The sequence below is a fragment of the Nuphar pumila genome, chromosome 8 (genome assembly GCF_984573655.1).
Source record: "Nuphar pumila chromosome 8, dmNupPumi1.hap1.1, whole genome shotgun sequence".
Lineage (NCBI taxonomy): Eukaryota > Viridiplantae > Streptophyta > Magnoliopsida > Nymphaeales > Nymphaeaceae > Nuphar > Nuphar pumila.
This window is the reverse complement of record NC_143256.1, coordinates 26,228,638-26,248,044: the sequence shown is the minus strand read 5'-3', so window position 1 is coordinate 26,248,044 and position 19,407 is coordinate 26,228,638. Positions and strand designations below refer to the sequence as shown.

The window sequence follows — 19,407 nt, the reverse complement described above, 5'->3', positions numbered from 1 at the left end:
TAGGTTAGGTTAGTTAGCTCAATTTTAACTTAAGTTTGAACTAGTCAACAAAAGAGTCGTTGGGAGAGGTTCAATGGCTCTATTTAGAGCCGTTGGACCTCCCAATTCTTGGGTGAAACCCCTCTCATTGGTAATGCTTCTTGCATGGATTCCTCTTAAATAAAATAATATTTCTGTATTTGTGAGTGTTCCTTATGTGCACATTGAGTGGGTTTTGTGTATAAACCTATTTTGTGGTTCTTTACGAGGTAGGTTTACTTTCGACTTAGCATATATATGTAGATTTGGGTTGCAAGTGCAATAATCTTTTCATGCTAGGAATTTAAGTACGTTTATCGATTTGCAAAATTGATTTGTGTTGCGTCATTTACGAATAGAATATGTGTTTGTATTCTGCATTTTTTTATATGAACGCTTTCAAAAAGAATATGTTTATAAGGAAGCTCTCAGATTTTGCCACACTTATGTTTTTTTGTTATGCACTTATAGATTTCCTGTACGTAGTTAATGCCAGTATAAGATTTTGTGTGTTTCCGAGCTATTGAAGATGCTTGCATATGTTTACGAGACTTCATATGGATATGAGCTTTCAACCTATATTATGAGTTTTCAACCAGTATTATGGGCTTTTAACCTGTATTATGAGTTTTTAAACATGTATTATGAACTTTCAAACTGTATTATGAGCTTTCAACCTGTATTACAAGCTTTCAACCTGTATTATAAATTTTTAACCTGTATTACGAGCTTCAACTTGTATTACGAGCTATCAACCTATATTACGGGGTTTCAACCTGTATTACAAGCTTTGATGTGCATACGTGATAATGAAAAGACGTGAATGCATGCTAATGTATGATATTGAAATTATGTGAATGAATGATATATTAGTGTATAATCCGAATGAATGATATGCTATAGCATGATAATAAGATATGCAATGTATAATATGAAAATATGTCTCGCATGATATTAAAAATGTGCAATGCTAATGAATGATATTGAAATTATGTGAATGAATGATATACTAGTGTATAATCCGAATGAATGATATGCTATAGCACGATATTAAGATATGCAATGTATAATATGAAAATATGTCTCGCATGATATTAGAAATGTGCAATGTATGAAACTAAATAAGATGCTAATGTTTATTGTTGAAAAATGCATGAAATGAGACATTCAATAATTTCTCTTGATATAAGATACATGATGCTTATATTGGTTGCATGATATAATGTTTGTATGTGATGCATAATGATATAAAATGATAAATTGTATCATGATATACAACAGATTTTGTTGATATAAAATCAAGTGAATGTTCGAGCCTGGATGGTGGCTCGCGACCTTATGTATGGTCAACTGAACTGATATATGTTAAGTGCCCCAAAGTGGTGGCCAATAACTCTATGATGGGTTAATTGAAATTATATGTGCTTCTGGAATCAGTAATAAGTAAATAATGTTTTAGCACGTATATAAAGAATATTGGGCTTAAGAGTAAGTGGTACTTTCGAGTTTCGACTCCGTGGGATATTGTATAAGCACAGAAGGTTGCTTTCTTCAGCTATGGAGATAGGGGATATGACTACCATTGCAACCGCAGGGTGTTAGGTAAGCAACTCATGAGTGAGATTTTGATATATCAAGTTGCAAGTGTTGGGGTTTCTCTCTCGACTGGATCGCCCCTCATCGGAGAATAGGAGAAGAGAAGCAAGGCCAGGGTAATAAGATACAAATTGACTGAATGTACCTCCTGGGTCGGGCCTCTAATCCGAGTATTGTCTATGTTAGTACCCACAAAATATTGTGAAAGAGAAACAAAAGTGTACCTAAATAAAAGAGATTAAAGCCCCCCATGCATGAAAGAGGTGATCAACTCGTAATGGTAAGTACATGCATTATTTAACTGTACATGCATGATTATGATTTATAAATAGGATATGTGTTTGATATCATGTTCTAAATAAGGAAACTGCTTGATTGTGTTATAAATATGTGAATGATTGCATAGTCTCATAATTGTAGTTGGAAAAGTATTTTTATACAATGATAATTGTTGTTTATTTGGTGTGTACGAAAACAATATTGTTACATGTATACTTGATTCTATGTATATATGTGAAAACAATATTGTTACATGTATACTTGATTCTATGTATATATGTTCAGTTATTTTTATTCATGTTGAGGGATGTTCTGACCCCTACTAAAAACATTTTAGGTACTGAGTAGCTGAGCAGAGCGGATGCGGGATGTTGCGGTAATTTTGAGAGTCAATCATTTTCCTTTTTCGGGAACTGAATTCAGATACATGTTTTTATGGTTTTAGTTTTGTAATACTTGTTTTATTTGGAATTGAAATATTTTGAATAAGTCACGTTATCTGTGTTCTTAATTTAGTATAATCTACGTCACATGGGTGCGGGCGCGGGTGCGGGTGAGGGTGCGGGGATTCGGCACTTCCAAAAAACCCGGGTGCGGGGGTGCGGCAGGGGCAAAAATGTAAATATATATATATATATATATATATATATATATATATATATATATATATATATATATATAAATAAAGGGGGTCGACGGGTTTTTCCAAATTTCACAGCTGTCAGCAGCTGACAGACAGCAGCTGCTGCAGCTGACAGACAACTGCTGTCAGCATATTTTTTTTAAAAAAAAAAATTGTAGCCCATTTGGGCAAATTTTAAAAAAAAAAATCCAAAAAATAAAATGGACCTAAATGATCCTGGGTGCGGTCAACGCACCTAGGATCGGGTTGACCGCACCCGGTGCCGCACCCGCACCCGCGTCGAATCGCGTCGACGCGGGTGCAGCACCCTGCTAGCCGAATCCCTGTGACATAGAGTATAATCATCGTTGTATGGAATGTAACCCGCCCAAGGTTTTGACCAAAAGCTAAGAAAGCTTTCGCTGATGATTCAAAAAGAAAAGTTTTACATTTTATGCATTTTTCGGGCTTGAAATCTATGGGCGTAGAAGTATTAATGCAATGTAGGTTTGGTACTTAGGTAAAAAAAAATCATAAGATACAAATTTTGGGGGAGGTTTTGATACTCTAGATGACCTTCGAGTTTGTAGTTCTATATGGTTTTTATTAAAGTATAGTGCCAACGGGTTGGATCAGTTTGGATCTTATCCAAATCCAAGATATATATTGTGTGATTGACGTTGTGTTATTGGGACATGCTTGTAATATTGTTTTATGTTGTAGGACTATTATGTCCATTAAATCATTGAATCTTATGTATAAGTAAAGGAAATTAAGTCACGTATGGTGTAAAAAAAATACGTGATCTAATTCAGCCCCTAAACCCTATGTCTTCTTCTTCCTCTTGTTGATCAGTTTTGGTGATATTTCAGAATCTAACATGGTATCAAAGCCAAGTTGGATCTAGAGTTTGACGTTGTCTCCAAAAGGTATGACCATAGAGATCATCTTCTAATTACAGTCAAGAAATATCCCTTCTTAAACTATCTTCTCAGATATTTTTCTCGATTCCTCTTGTTTTTCTTCAATCAATCTTTATTGGATATCAGTTTGTTTCTTGATACTGAAGTCTGGATCGTATTCACTTTTGAAATATGATTATCTTGAATTTGCTTTATCGTATCATCTCTCTTAAATCTGCTTTCATCTGAAATACGATTCTTGATCGTTATTTGGCATTCAGGACTGTTCTTTTTCACTCCCATCTATTCTATTTGGTTTTGGAATCTTAAGAGTCACATAACGCTAGTATTCGATCAATCATCCTTTCTCTTTTCTTCTTTGAGTATTCTGATCTTGTATTTTCTTTCAGTGATCATGGATTCCTCTTCAAATCAATCCGGATTGTCATCAAACTTCCTTGGTCAACTTGTTTCTGAAAAATTGAATAACACAAAATTTCTGAATTGGAAGAGACAAATCGTCCATTTTATTAAAAGTCAAGATCTCTTTGGTCATCTGGATGGATCAATTTCAACTCCACCAGAATTTATTACAAAGGAAGAAAAGGATGCACAAGGGGTTGCATCTTCCAAGATTGTTCGAAATTCAGAATATGTTTTCTGGATGAAGAAAGATCAAGCATTAATTGCTTATATCACTTCCACCTTATCACAAGAGGTACTGATTGCTATTCCAAATGATTGTACAACAATGGAATTCTGGAACAGATTGACACAAACTTATTCTCAGATATCTGAAGCCCGTCTTGTTTCTCAAGTGTGAATTCCAACTCCTCAGAAAAGGCAGCATGTCTATTATGGAATACTTGAACAAGATAAAGTCCATTATAGATGTTGAGAATAGGTGGTTTAAGTTTAAATCTTCTTAGTTTGAAGGTTATTTGAAATTTTTATTTAATAAGGGACTTAGATGTAATTTATTTTTTTGGCCTCTTTCTATTTAACATAGAGAGCAGTCCTAATGTGAATTAACGAGTTTCTCTTCCTGTGCACCCGTCTCTCTCTCTCTCTCTCTCTCTCTCTCTCTCTCTCTCTCTCTCTCTCTCTCTCTACCTAGGGTTCGGTGCATCTCTCTACATGGTATCAAAGCATCGATCGTGATCAAACTACGATTAATCTACACCAACGAAATTTTTTTCCAGGTTAGCTGTTTATTTTTCTGTGTAAGATCTGATAACAGATCTAGGATTTAACCAAGGTCATGGCCCAGATCTGTCATCAAATCTAAGGGAACAGGATGCGTGCTGCTGGTCGTGGATGCGTGCTTCTCGTTTTCTGTTTTTTCTTGCCGTGATTCCCCGTTGCCGTGATTCCCTGTTGCCGTGATTCCCTGTTGCCGTGATATCCCTGCCGTGAGTTTCTGCCATGATTCTCTAGTGCCGAGTTTGTGGCTTTAATTCCCTGTTGCCGAGCTTTATTGCCGTGATTTCCTGGATTTCCTGCCGTGATGTTTTGTTCCCAAGTTTTATTGTCGTGATATCCTGATGTTTGGGCACAGCAGCAATCTTCTTGTCGTGGTTTTTTTTTCGTGATTTCCTGTCGTGACTTTCTGTTATTTGGGAGAAACAGCAATCACACTTGTTATGTTGTTGCTGGTGATTGAGATATGACTGTCGAGCTATATATGTCTGGGAGCAGCCTCTATGATTCAGTTTCTGCATATGCATAGTTATGTTGGTCGTGATTCCCTGCTGTGCTGAAAAAAAAAATTAGAACTATTATTCATGTTTGTGGGCTGTTGTTCACTACTGTCGTGGAAACTGCAGGCTTGATTCCCTGTTGTGCTCGGAAAATACGCTTGTTGTGGGCTGCTGTCTCTTACTGTCGAGGTTTTTGTGTGTGTGAACAGCTGCTGGTTGTCGTATCGGTTGATGTCTGAGTGTAACACACGCTATTCCCTGTGTTGATTGAAGTTTGTCTAGATTTTTATCTCTGCTGAAACAGAAGTATATCTTCAGTATGGCTGAAACTTCGAAATGTGATTCCAAATTGGAACATATTGGAGAATATAAGGCATTTGCCAATTCCTTTTCGTACGGCTCTTCTGTAAAGTTGAATGAAACTAACTATGCCAGGTGGTCTAGAACTTTTATGATGTCGGTATCTGGACATCGTAGAAAACATATTTTGTTGGAAGACGAACCCAATGAAAAGGTGGGAAAATACGTTACTTGGGATGAAGATAATGACATAGTTATGTCATGGATCATGAATAGTGTTGAACCTCATATTGCAGATCGTTTAATTTACTATAATACAGCCAAACAGATGTGGGACAATCTTCGAGATACGTACTCACAAGAGACTAATGTGAGTCGTATCCTGCAAGTCGAACAGGAGATATATAATTTACAATAAGGAGATCAGACCTTGGCCCAGTATTATGCATCAGTAAAAGCTACGTTTGAAAGACTCAATGCTCACAAGCCTCTTTGTTGTTCGAAGCAGAAGGATCATCAAGAATAGACTATGGTTGCTCGGTTTCTTACAGGTTTATCTTCAGAATTCTCTGTTGCAAAAGTCCAAATGTTGACTGGATCAGATGTACATACTCTTGTTGGTGCATACAATCGCCTGAGTAGACTTGCGATATCTCTTCCACAATCACAGCCTGTGACCCAGTCATCTGCTCTAGTTGTCTTCTCTAGTTATGGGCGTGAAAATATTCTGAATATCAGAGGACGAGGTCGTGGACGAGGTATGGGAGGCAGAGGAAAGCTTCAATGTACATTCTGTGGAAAATCTGGACATTTAGAAGATTGTTGCTGGGATAAACATGGCCGGCCAACCTCTTCATCAAATTCATATGCTCCTAAAGCAAATGTTACTACTCTCGAGGCAACAAAGGTACAGGAAAATATCTCTGCAAGTGACAGTAGTATCACCCTCAGTCGTGCTGAATATGATGAGCTGATAGCTCTTCGTCCTGTGAGTTCCACCCCTCCTGTAGCTGGTGTTGCCTATTCAACCGGAAATCATCTTCATCCGACTGACAGTAAGTGGATTATTGACTCTGGTGCATCCAGACATTTGTGTGGAAATTCTCTTGTCTTTTCAGATCTAAAGGATATTATTGTTCATCGAGGAGTCTCATTAGCCGATGGGAGTTCCTCACCGGTTGTTGGTCAGGGAAATATTTCTATATCCTCCTCCTTACAGTTGAAAAATGTTCTTCATGCTCTCAACTTTCCTCAAAGTTTACTCTCTGTTAGTTGCCTTACAAAAGAACAAAACTATAGAGTAATATTTGATCCGATGGGTTGTCATTTTCAGGATTTGCTGACGGGGAAGAAGATTGGTGGAGGCTATGAAGAAAATGGAGTCTACTACCTACATCATCCAATGGGTAATGTTCATGCTGCAGTGGAACACTCATCCAGTCTTGTTCAATGGCATCGTCGTCTTGGTCATCCTTCATTGTCAAAGCTTCGTTATGTCTTTCCTCAAATTCCTTCCACTACATCATTTCAGTGTGAAGCATGTCAGTTGGGCAAGCATCATCGAAGTTCGTTCCCTTCGAGTCAGTCTAGTCATAAAGTTTTTGAACTTCTTCATGCAGATGTATGGGGTCCTTCCTAGTAAGATTCCTACTAGGACTCAGTGTCGATACTATCTAGTTATTGTTGATGACTTCTCTAAGTTGTCATGGGTGTTTCTAATAAAAGAACGATCTGAAGTTCCAAGTATTATCAGATCCTTAATTCTTGAAATAAAAACTCAGTTTGAATCCATTGTCAAGATTGTTCGCACTGATAATGCTCTTGAGTTTAAATCAAAAGTTCTGTTACAATTTTACCAAGATCATGGCATTCAACCTCAAACTTCATGTGCCTATTCATCTCAACAAAATGGGGTGGCTGAGCGAAAACATAGGCACCTGCTTGATGTTGCTCGGACCATTATGATTCAATCTAATGTTCCTGTGTTATACTGGGGTGATGCGATTACCACTGCGTATTATCTGATCAACCGCATGCCTTCTTCTTCCGTGGGTGATCAAATTCCATTACATATCCTAAAACCCAATTCCCCACTCTTCTCTTTCTCGCCCAAAATATTTGGATGTGGTTGTTTTATACACAAACTTAGCCCTGACCGTGATAAATTAGCTGCTCAAGCTACAAAATGCATATTTATAGGTTATCCCAAAAATCAAAAGGGATATCGATGTTATGATCCTATTTCTCGCCGAGAGTATGTCAGTGCGGATGTATCTTTCTTGGAATCCACTCCATATTACTCTAGTACCGGTTCCCCGCTGCAAGTTGATCCAGCTGAGCCTTTTCCATTACCTATACCTCCTTTTCCTTTGGAATCCATGCCCTCATTACCGAACCAACCTGCATCCTCTTCCAGATTTCATAATCCTCCATTGGTATATGTGCGTAGAGCTCCACCTCCGCAAGTGCCTTCATCTTCTTCTTCCCCTGAGGTAAGTTCTACTGACAATAGTGATCTTCATGATGATGATAACAGGCCTATTGCTCTACGAAAGGGGACACGACAATGTACCTTATATCCCATATCTCATTTTGTCTCCAATGCCAGAATTGGAAATCAGATGATGTCTTTTATTTCAGCCTTATCTGCTGAAACTATTCCTCTAAACTATCAGCAGGCAGAGCTTGATAATCATTGGAAGCTGGCTATGCAAGAAGAAATGGATGCTTTAGTATCTCAGCATACATGGGATCTAGTTGATTCCCCAACAGATGCTGACATTGTTGGATGCAAATGGGTATATACAATAAAGTACAAATCTGATGGTTCTATTGAAAGGTACAAGGTCAGATTAGTAGCAAAAGGGTATACTCAGACATATGGTATTGATTTCTTTGAAACCTTTTCTCCTGTTGCACGGATGGGTACCATTCGTCTTGTTCTCTCAGTAGTTGTTCAGCATGGTTGGAGCTTGTACCAATTAGATGTGAAAAATGCATTTCTATATGGGGATCTATCTGAGACCGTTTACATGCAACAACCTCCAGGATTTGAGCTTGAGGGGGAGTTTCAGAAGGTGTGTAGATTGAGAAAGGCGATTTATGGCTTGAAACAAAGTCCTCGTGCATGGTTTCAAGAGTTGTTTGAAATGATGTCACGCTTTGGCTTTAATAGGTCAGCAGCCGATCATACACTATTTATCAAGAAAACTAGCTCTGGCATAGTTGTTATGGTGGTATATGTGGATGACATCATTCTTACAGGAGATGATGTGAAAGCTATTGAAGCAACAAAGGCTCATCTTCAAAAACACTTTGTTACAAAAGACCTTGGTTCACTCAGGTATTTTCTGGGTATAGAAATTGCCAGGAGCCGTGAAGGGATGGTTTTGTCTCAACGGAAGTATGTTCTTGACTTATTAAAGGAAACGGGAATGTTGGGAGCTAAACCAGCAAATATTCCCATGGACCATAAAGTTCAGTTGTTTGAAGAAGGGTCAAAACCGGTTGATAGCAAAAGCTATCGCTCCCTAGTAGGGAAGCTACTGTATGTAACTGTGACCAGGTCGGATATTGCTTTAGCAGTAAGCAAAGTTAGCCAGTTTATGGACAAACCAACTGAGGTACACTGGAATGCAGCTATTATGATTCTCAGCTATCTAAAATCTTCTCCTGGAAAGGGGTTATTGTTCAGGAAAGGTGGAATTCTGGAGATAGTGGCCTATTCTGATGCTGACTATGCAGGATCTGTAGTGGATAGAAAATCTACCACAGGATTCTGTGTGTTTCTGAGAGACAACTTGATTTCTTGGAGAAGTAAGAAACAAAATGTGGTTTCTAGGTCGAGTGCAGAATCAGAATATCGGGCTATGGCCCAAACAGCTGCTGAACTGATGTGGGTTCGTACTATTCTTCATGATCTTCAGGTGAAGGTTTCCTCTCCTATGACCATGATGTGTGGTAACAAGGCTGCAACATATATAGCGAACAATCCTGTCTTTCATGAGAGAACAAAGCACATTGAGGTTGATTGCCACTATGTAAGAGATATGGTTCAAGCTGGACATATCACTACCAAATATCTAAAGTCGGAAGATCAAGTTGCAAATATGTTTACAAAACCCCTTGCTAGACCAAATTTTTCAAAATGTTGTGACAAGCCGAGCATGATTGATATCTATGCTCCAGCTTGAGGGGGAGTGTTGAGAATAGGTGGTTTAAGTTTAAATCTTCTTAGTTTGAAGGTTATTTGAAATTTTTATTTAATAAGGGACTTAGATGTAATTTATTCTTTTGGCCTCTCTCTATTTAACATAGAGAGCAGCCCTAATGTGAATTAACGAGTTTCTCTTCCTGTGCAGCTCTCTCTCTCTCTCTCCCTAGGGTTCGGTGCATCTCTCTACAATAGATCAACTAGCTACTATTGGATGTGAAGTACAAGACAAGGATAAAGTACAACAGACATTGAATAGCTTGGGGTCATATTACCACGTATTGGTGACATCCTTGTTATGTTTGCAAACCCTGCAAGATATCGAAGCGTAGTTGGCATGCTTCAATACCTTACTTTCACTCACCCCGACATTGTTTATTCAGTTAATCAAGTGTCTCAATTCATGCATGAGCCACAAATGGGACATATGGATACAGTCGAGAAAATATTAAGGTATTTGAAAGGTACGGTTGGAGATGGGCTTATATATAAGAAAATTTGGAAGAATAAAGGCAAGTGTGACATCACTGTTTACAGTGATGCGGATTGGGCAGGAGACCCTGATGAAAGAAGGTCGGTTTCAGGATATTGCATCTTTCTTGGAGACAACTTAGTGTCTTGGAGCAGTAGAAAACAAAAGGCAGTGGCAATATCAAGTACTGAAGTTGAATATCGATCAATGGCTGCAGCTGAAGTTACTTGGACAAGGCATTTGTTGAATGAGTTGGGGGAACCAATCTCGAAAGCCACTTTACTATGGGACAATCAGAGTGCCATCAAAATATCTTTTAATCCTATTTATCATAGTAGGACAAAGCATATTGAGATAGATCAGCATTTCATCCGACAAGAGGTTGAAGACAAAGAGATTGAGCATCATTTCATTTCTATGAAGAATCAAGTGGCGGATTTATTCACAAAGGGGCTGACAAAGAACAGATTTTGGTTTTTGAAGGACAAGTTGTCCATGGCACGGGACCATGCACAACTTGAGGGAGGCTATTAAAGTATAGTGCCAACGGGTTGGATCAGTTTGGATCTGATCCAAACCCAAGATATATATTGTGTGATTAACGTTGTGCTATTGGGACATGCTTGTAATATTGTTTTATGTTGTAGGACTATTATGTCCATTAAATCAATGTATCTTATGTATAAGTAAAGGAAATTAGGTCACGTATGGTGTAAAAAAAATACGTGATCTATTCAGCCCCTAAACCCTGAGTCCTCTTCTTCCTCTTGTTGATCAGTTCTGGTGATATTTCAGAATCTAACAGTTTTCACTATCAGTATATTTTTCAAGGGCACATGGATGTTCAGAATCACTACGCCTGGAATATTGTATACAACTTTGATTCTTATGAAGTTTCCCTTCTCTAATCTCATTATCACGAGATTGTTCTTTACTCACTATATCATTTTTAACTTCCTGATCTAAGATCAACATCATAATCTTCATACTTTGGAATTAGATCCAATAAGAAAGAAAACACACTTATTTCCTTAGATTTTTCAATTTCAAAAAACCTTTTTTTTTCTAAGAAAGACAATTTCTTGAAACATATAGCTTTTTATTCTAAAATCAAAGCATCTATAGCCTTTTTGGTTATTCGCATATCCCAAAAAGACACAAGGAATAGCGCAAGAAAGTTTATCATTCTTATCAGTTTAAACAAAGCATTTGCACCCAAAGACTTTTAATCTAGAATAATCAGGAATTAGTTTGAAAAGTTCTTCAATTAGTGATATATTTTTTAAAGAAGAGGATGGCATTATGTTAATGAGATAAACTGCAGTTAATGTGGCTTCAATGTGGCTTCAGCCAAAAAATCTTTAGGTACTTGGCTTGTAATAAGCAAAGTTCTTATTGTTTTTATGATATGCCTATGTTTTCTTTCAACTAAACCATTATGTTGTGGAGTGTACTATTTAAATCTAGGTAATCTTTAAATTCTTTTGATAAAAAAATTTCCCCTGAATCAGTGTGAAAGATAGACAACATTTTTAAATTTATTTTTTATCAAATTGTGAAATATTTGAAAATGTGAAAAGACTTCAAATTTGTGTTTAAAGAAATAAATCTAAGTGTGTCTAGTAAAATCATCAACAAAGATTACATAATATGCAAACAACCCTTCGATATAATAGGTGCTTGGCTACAAACATCCAAATGTATAAACTTAAAAGGTCATATAGAGGACAAAGGTTCCTTCTTAAAATGGTAATGTAAAACCCGTTAAAAAAAAATCCGTGTCGGACACGTGTCAGACACGTGCCCTGCACGCGTCGGACACGTGTCAAGGTTGGTCCGTTGTGTCGGACCCGAATCCGAGTTGGACCCGAGCCTGAACCCGGACTCGGCTTCTCGAACGATCGAGAAGCCTGTGACTTTAAAAAGTCACAGGCGTCTCGGGCGAGGGGCAGAAACCCTCGCCCCTTTTCTCTCCTCTCTCGTTCTCCTCTCGTTCCTCCCTGCGGCCACCGACGACTCATCGTCGGCCACCTGTTCGCCTCCCGTCTTTGGCCGCCTCCTGGCAGACGTCGGCGTTCGGAGCCATCGGCGACTTTCGTGCGACGACAACCTCCGAGCTCCGGCAACGCATCGCTTCCTCCCCTTCCTCTGTGGCCACCAGCGACCAGAGCAGTCGGCGATCGTGCCGTTGACCTCTTGTCCGACCGTCGGTTGCGCCAGAGCCCCCGACGTCGGAGTTTTCTGTCCTCAACGCCTTTCCTGACCTGTCGCCACTTGCAAGCATCCCGTGCTGCCGCCGGCGATCGAAGTTATCGACAACCAACCCCGTTCGGCCTCCTCCTCCCTGTGTCTGGCAGAAACTCCGACGACCCAGTTACCCCCGACACCTCTCTCTCGTCTTCCTCCAGCTCATTTGAGCCCGTGCTGACTACCTCCACCCGCAACATCGCTGACTCCCCTCTGGTAAACCCTCGGCAACCCCCGTTCCTTCGACCTTTTCTTCCTTGTGTCTGCCAGCACCCACCTCGGCAGACACCCCCCTTCGTTGGAGGCTGACGTTGGTGACCTCGAGGGCATCCTCTCCTTTGTCCCTTTTTCGCCTGTTAAAGGAGGTCCTGTCACTGCCATCGCCTTCGCCTGAGTCGTTTTTGGACTCCCCCGTTGCCGTGGTCTCCTGAGGTAAAACCCCCTTCTCCCTTCTTTTTCTCCTTTGTGAGGGGTTGATCGACAGGGGGGCTGAGCCCCCTATCGTCGCCTCTTGTCGGTAGGGGGATAACCCTCCCTGCCTTCCTCTTAGAGTCGGTCGACAGGGGGGTTGAGCCCCCTGTTGTCGCCTCTTGTCGACAGGGGGTTAAACCCCCCCTGCCTTCCTTTTGGAGTCGATCGATAGGGGGACTGAGCCCCCTGTCGTCACCTCTTGTCGGCAGGGGGTTTTGTTCCCCCTGTCCTTGCTAGGTCGGCAGGGGGGCTCCGCTTTCCCCCTACCCTTCTTGTTGTGCCGGCAGGGGGCTCTGTCCCCCTGCCATCCCCTTTGTCAGCAGGGGGGCTCCGCTTTCCCCCTGCCCTTCTTGTTGTGTCGGCAGGGGGCTCCGTCCCCCTGCCATTCGCTTTGTCGGCAGGGGACTCTGCCCCCCTGCCATTTGTCTTGTCGACAGGGGGTTCCTCTCCCCCTGTTCCTTTTGTGTTTTCTGGCAGGGGGCGAGGCTCCCCCTGTTTTGGTGTTTCCCGGCAGGGGGCGAAGCACCCCCTGCTCTCCTGCGCTTTGCCAGCAAGGGGCGAGGCCCCCCTGCCTCCTTTGGTTTCCCAGCAGGGGGCGAAGCCCCCCTGCTTTCCTGTTTACGAGCAGGGGGCAAGGCCCCCTGCACCTCGGTTGTTCTCCGGCAAGGGGCTTTGCCCCCTACCTTGTTCTTGCTGTCGGCAGGGGCAGCCTCATTTCCTGCAGGGGGGTTGCACCCCCTGTCTTGATTCGTGTTCTGGCAGGGGGTGTTCCCCCTTGTCTTGTTGTGGCAGGTGTGGCAGGGAGCATTTGCTCCCTCCCCTGCCTTTCTCTGTTCTGGCAAACAGAGAGCTCCTCCCTGCCTTTGTTGTTGTTGCCAAGCAGAGCTGAGGCCCCTGCCTCTGGCACCCTTGTCTGCAGGATGCAGAGTTTCTGCCTCTGTCCCTCTTCTATAGGGAGTTAAGCTCCCTGCCTACTCTCGTGTTTGGGGTCCGGTACCACTACAGGTCTTACCAGACCCGCTTTCGTTTATATTACGACATATACTAATGTTGTAAGCATCGCAGGTTGAACGGTGGATCCAGCTCACATTAGTGGCTCGAGCTCGTGCTTTGCTACGCCGCAGGTGTACGAGGACCCGCAATCCCTCAAGGTAGGAGATTCTTGCCTAAAAGGACAATGAACGGATAAATGCTAAAATAAGGAAAGATAATTAAAAGAGGATGATATATGTATACATATAATATATATACGTATGTCTTTACATTCAAGGATGCGGTTTCGTGATTCTTGTCCTCTTTACTTTTCTTGCACTTTCCTTTTCTGTTGTCGTCGCGCTATATGTGCCTAGGCTTTTAATTCATGTATTTACATTCAAGGACGCGGTTTCACGATCTTTGTCCTCTTTACTTTCTGTATTGTACTTTCTTGTTGCCCCGCGCTTTATGTGCCTTGGCATTTACTTTTTGTCTCGTCTTTTCTGTTGCCCCGCGCTTTATGCGCCATGGCATTTACTTGTATACATCTGTCTTTTTACTCCAAGATGCAATCCTGGTCCTCTTTTACGTTCTCGCACTTTGCTTTCTGCATTTACCTTTATTGCCCCGCGCTTTATGCGCCATGGCCTTACTACTTGCTTTTGCTCTTCGTACCTTACTTTCCTGTTGCCGCCGTACTTCTGTAGCACTTACTTTCTGTATGTGTTTGTCCTTACTTTGTTGTTGCACTTCGTGCATGTATTCTTATCTCTGTTGTATGCTCCTTTACTTGCTTACGCTTATCATTTAATCGAGGTGCAACCCCATGCCTCGTGAGTCGTCATTTACACTTGCTTAGTCAGTATAGGATCTCATACCTCGTGAGTTGCTTACGTAGTTGCCTGCTTGTGTGTTTCGATGATCGATGTATGATTTCATACCTCGTGTGTAGCTCTAGCGTTCTACCCTCGCAGTGCAGCTTCGCACATCGAGTCTTGCCTCTTGATTTGTCATTGTATTAGTTTGTGCACAGGTTTGCCCTTTGTCAGCTTGCACTCCCTGATTGCAGCTTCGAGTGTATAGCGTATATCGTTTCACTTGTCTTAAGAGTCACAACACACACTTATGCACTTCGGTTCTCCAAAGATGATTTAGGTGCAAACCTATTTTCAAAGATGTATAGCTTTGTAAAGCAGAGATAGCGGCTGAATCTCCCAAATCGATGTATTTGGGAAAGGTGTGTTACAACCTTGTTTAGGAGCCTGTGACGAGTAGGGCGAGAATCCTATAAGGTACTTGCGCCATCGCTAGATCGGTGTTGCATCACCTCTGATATGAGACCTAGTCTCTAGGCTTTTTGGTCAAACCCAGATAGTTGGCGTCTTCCTTTCATTGTGAAGGTATTGTTGTTGGATTTCTTATGAGGAATCCATGTCCCTCCTCTTGTAGTTGTACTCTTAGTCACGTACGATATGTTTAAACTACGAAGAGCAGGATGAGAGCTCTATAGTAACTTCTAAACGTGTATTGACACTTTAAGCTAAATCCTGTTATGTTGATATTTGCCTAATAGGCCGAATGCTTGCGATTGTCTAAAGGACCCGAGCACGATAAGTTGGAACTGGAATGAGTTCACTGTGGACTTCTGTAAAGCAGAAGTGTTGGGAAATTTTTTGCGAGAGATTTTTACCCCTCTCATCATGGTTGTACCTTTAAACAGGTACGTTGCATACTGCGGTGAGTAGGATGAGAGGTGTGTGGTTGCCTCGAATGCGCAATGGCGCGTATAATTCACATAAATGATAATCATGCGCCTTCACAGGCAAGATGCTAGATTGAGTTAAAGACCAGAGCATGTAGAATGGGACGGCGGTTAAGAAACCTCCTGTCATGCTCATTCGGGACGGTTCATCAAGAGAGAGGATGGATGGTACAAAACTTCGATGGATAGTAATTAATGGCAATCACGGGCAAAGATCTGACTTCCCCAGTCATCGGAGGTTAGGGGAAATATTTCAGGCCACTTCTGCAGAAGTTCTGATGTGCATCCATGGGCCTTTGTTTGCCTTTGGGGATTTACTCTCTTGGTCACTGGTCGTCCCCTTAGAAAGCGGACTCAATCAATCATTCGGAGTATAATAAAATACATAGCATAATGGACCCCCGAATCGATCTCGACTGTTTTTACGTTTTTGCCTTGTGCGTACCTACAACGGCCTGCTCATAATGAGGCAAGATATAACTCACATACATGATTATGAGATATGCATGTTGTGACATGAATTGATTGCTTGCGTGTTAGTTCGGTAGTTCGGTACGCTACTCGTTGAGTTATAAACGCCTATCGAGGCATTACTCTAGTTGGTTAAACTGCTTACGTAGTTCCTTGCTTAGCAATAACTAGCTTCTCATACTTGTTAATTGCTTATCCTGTATAGCTTATGAATTGCTGTGATGCAATAGCTTGTGCCTTACAATTAATGTAGCTACTTGCCGATGGTCTGAGCCATCTAATGGTAATTGTATGTATGGCAAGCATTATTACGAATGCTTGACTTATGTGGTTGCTTTGTCTGACTCTTAGTTAGAGTTAGTCACTCTTCACCTATAGTATCTGTTGGATTGCTATAGTTGCTTGTTTAGTACTATGGTCCTCACCGCTCTTGTATGTAGCTATTTGTTTTACTAGACTTTGCTTACTCCACAGCACATTTGATTAGATCTGCTAGTCTTGCTTTTTCCTGCTTGAGCTAGCGATTATTTTGCATATTGCAGCCTTTGTTCTTTCTTGTCTTTTGCACCCCTACTAATCTGTTGTGAGACTGACCCATTTCATGGGCAGGCGGTGAACATGTTATACAGCTTGCGATGGCACGATGTCGTGGTGCGTTCAAGGCGAGACCCCTTTCCTGATGTTGCGTTCCTGAGAACACTTTTAATAAGATGTGGTATAAAGTTTCTTTGAAAGCATTTATTCTGATTAGAACTCTGGATTACTAAAACTGTATTACCAAAACGTGGTTCTTCTTTTCATTTCAATAAAATGTATATTCGGATTGCAAATCGGTTTATATGAAGAAGATTGCATTTGTGTTGTAATGCGCCCAAAGTCTAGGTACTTGCTATTTTAAACATGATTTTCCGCTGAACTCCAGTTTCGAACTCTGATAAATAATCGATTTCAAAGCTTTCAACATTTTTCATAAAAGGTTTCAAGTCCACGATTTTGAGGCGTTACAGGTAATCTCTTCATTTTGCCAAGAATACATCTTCACATGTAAAATTTTCAAAATTACAAAAAAATCATCTTTGAAAAATATTGAATTTTGGATACATTAGGATGGTCGAGCCTTTTTATGCCATAAATTCAAATCTAGTTTCTGATCATTATAACAAAAGGTATTCATGGGTATTTTCAAAAATTTCATGTAGTATAAACCTCCTCTTGGCCTTCCCCAATCAGTTTCCTGCACCCGACAACCAATAGAGGTGAAGGAAATGTTACATCCATAGTCAGATAAATTTAAAAATGATCTCTATCTTTCACACTTATTCAAGGAAAGAATTTTTATCAAAAGAATTTAAAGATTTTCTAGATTTAAACGGTATCACACATCAAAAATTTTGTCCTTACACTCCACAACAGAATGGTTGGAAAGAAAATATACGCATATCATAGAAACAACAAGAATTTTATTTATTACAAACCAAGTGCCTAAAGATTTTTTGGCTGAAGCCACATTAACTATAATTTATCTCATTAACAGAATGTTATCCTATTCTTTAAAAAAATGTATCACCAATTGAAAAACTTTTCAAACTAATTCCTGATTATTCAAGATTAAGAATCTTTCAGTGCAAATGTTTTGCTTAAACTGATAAGAATGATAAACTTTCTCCTCGCGCTATTCCTTGTGTCTTTTTGGGATATGCAAATAACCAAAAAGACTATAGATGTTTTGATTTTAGAAATAAAAAGCTACATGTTTCAAGAAATGTCTTAGAAAAATAAAGGTTTTTTGAAATTGAAAATTTTAAGAAAATAACTGAGTATTCTTTCTTATTGGATCTAATTCTAATGTATGACGATTGTGATGTTGATCTTGATAAAGATCAGGAAGTTAGAAATGATATAGTGAGTAAAGAACAATCTCGTGATAATAAGATTAGAGAAGGACAACTTCATAAGGATCAAAGTTGTATACAATATTTCAGGCGTGGTGATTCTGAACATCTATATGCCCTTGAAAAATGTATTGATAATGAAAACCATATAGAACTACAAACTAGAAAGTCAACTAGAGTATCAAAACCTCCTAGAAAATTTGTCTTATGATTCTTTTTCACCTAAGTACCAAACCTACATTGCATTAATACATTCCTACAAAGAACCCTCGACTTGAGCTCAAGCAAAAGGAATTTTGAATGGGTAGAAGTCATGAGGGTAGAGTTAGATACCTTAGAAAAAGCAAATACTTGGACTATTCAAGACATTTCCCTAGGAAAGAAACCTATAGGTTGCCGATGAGTGTATAAGAAAAAAACCAAGAGTGATGGAACTCTTGAAAGGTACCAAGCCAAATTAGTTGTCAAAAGATATTCTCAAGAGTATGGAATATATTATAAAGAAACATTTGCCCCAATTGCTATGATGACCACAATTAGAACCTTAGTAGCCCTTGCCTTTGTGAGAATATAGCTAATATATCATATGGATGTCAAAAATGCATTTCTTAATGGAAATTTGGTTGAAGAAGTTTATATGAAAGCACTACCTAGTATAACTATTCTTAAAGGAAAAGCTCTTTGTAGATAAAGCCTTGTATAGTCTTAAACAAGTACCGACGACTTAGTATGACCGATTTAGTCATGTTTGATGTTAGATTTAAATTTTGCCTAACTGACATAGCTTTATTTATTAAGATTTTTTATGCAGGTATTATTATTCTTCTCCTCTACGTGGATGACATGATCATCATTGGAGGGGACAAATAGGGAGTTGAACACATTAAGAAACTTTTCAAAACACATTTTGAAATGACTGATTTGGGTTTTTAAAATAATTTCTTGGTATTGAAATTGCTTATTCTTCTAAAGGTTACCTGTTGACTTAATCTAAATGTGTTCTACATATTGTTGTTAGGTCTGGAATCTCAGATGATAAGAAGGTTGGCACTCCAAAGTTGTCAATACCAAAATGAGAATTGATGATGGATAACCACTTGAAAATCCGACACCGTACAGACAACTTATCAGGGCATTGTCTTATCTTTCAATTACGAAACCTCACATAGCACATGCAGTTCACAGAGCCAGCCAGTTTCAGCATAATCTCACTTTTATTCATATGAGAGTGGTTTTACGTTTTATTAGATATATTAAGACTTTTATTTATCAAGGTGTTTTCTTATTTGCTTCTTCATTTTTAGATTTAACTGCTTATATTTGGGGAGGTGATCTCAATAACCGACACTCAAACACGGGTTTTTGTGTTTTCTTAGGTGACTCGTAGATCTCATGGCGATGTAAGAAGTAGCAGAAGGTCTCTCTTTCCTCGACTGAAGCAGAATACCGAGTTATGTCTACAACCACTATGGAGGTGGCCTGGCTAA

General features: G+C 39.9%; 1 protein-coding gene across 1 annotated transcript in view; it reads right to left on the bottom strand.

The window, feature by feature from the left end:
- The window catches only part of LOC149829844 (protein STRUBBELIG-RECEPTOR FAMILY 8-like), a 126,716-nt gene that overhangs the window by 48,508 nt on the left and 58,801 nt on the right, over window positions 1–19,407 (bottom strand). The window lies entirely within an intron of this gene.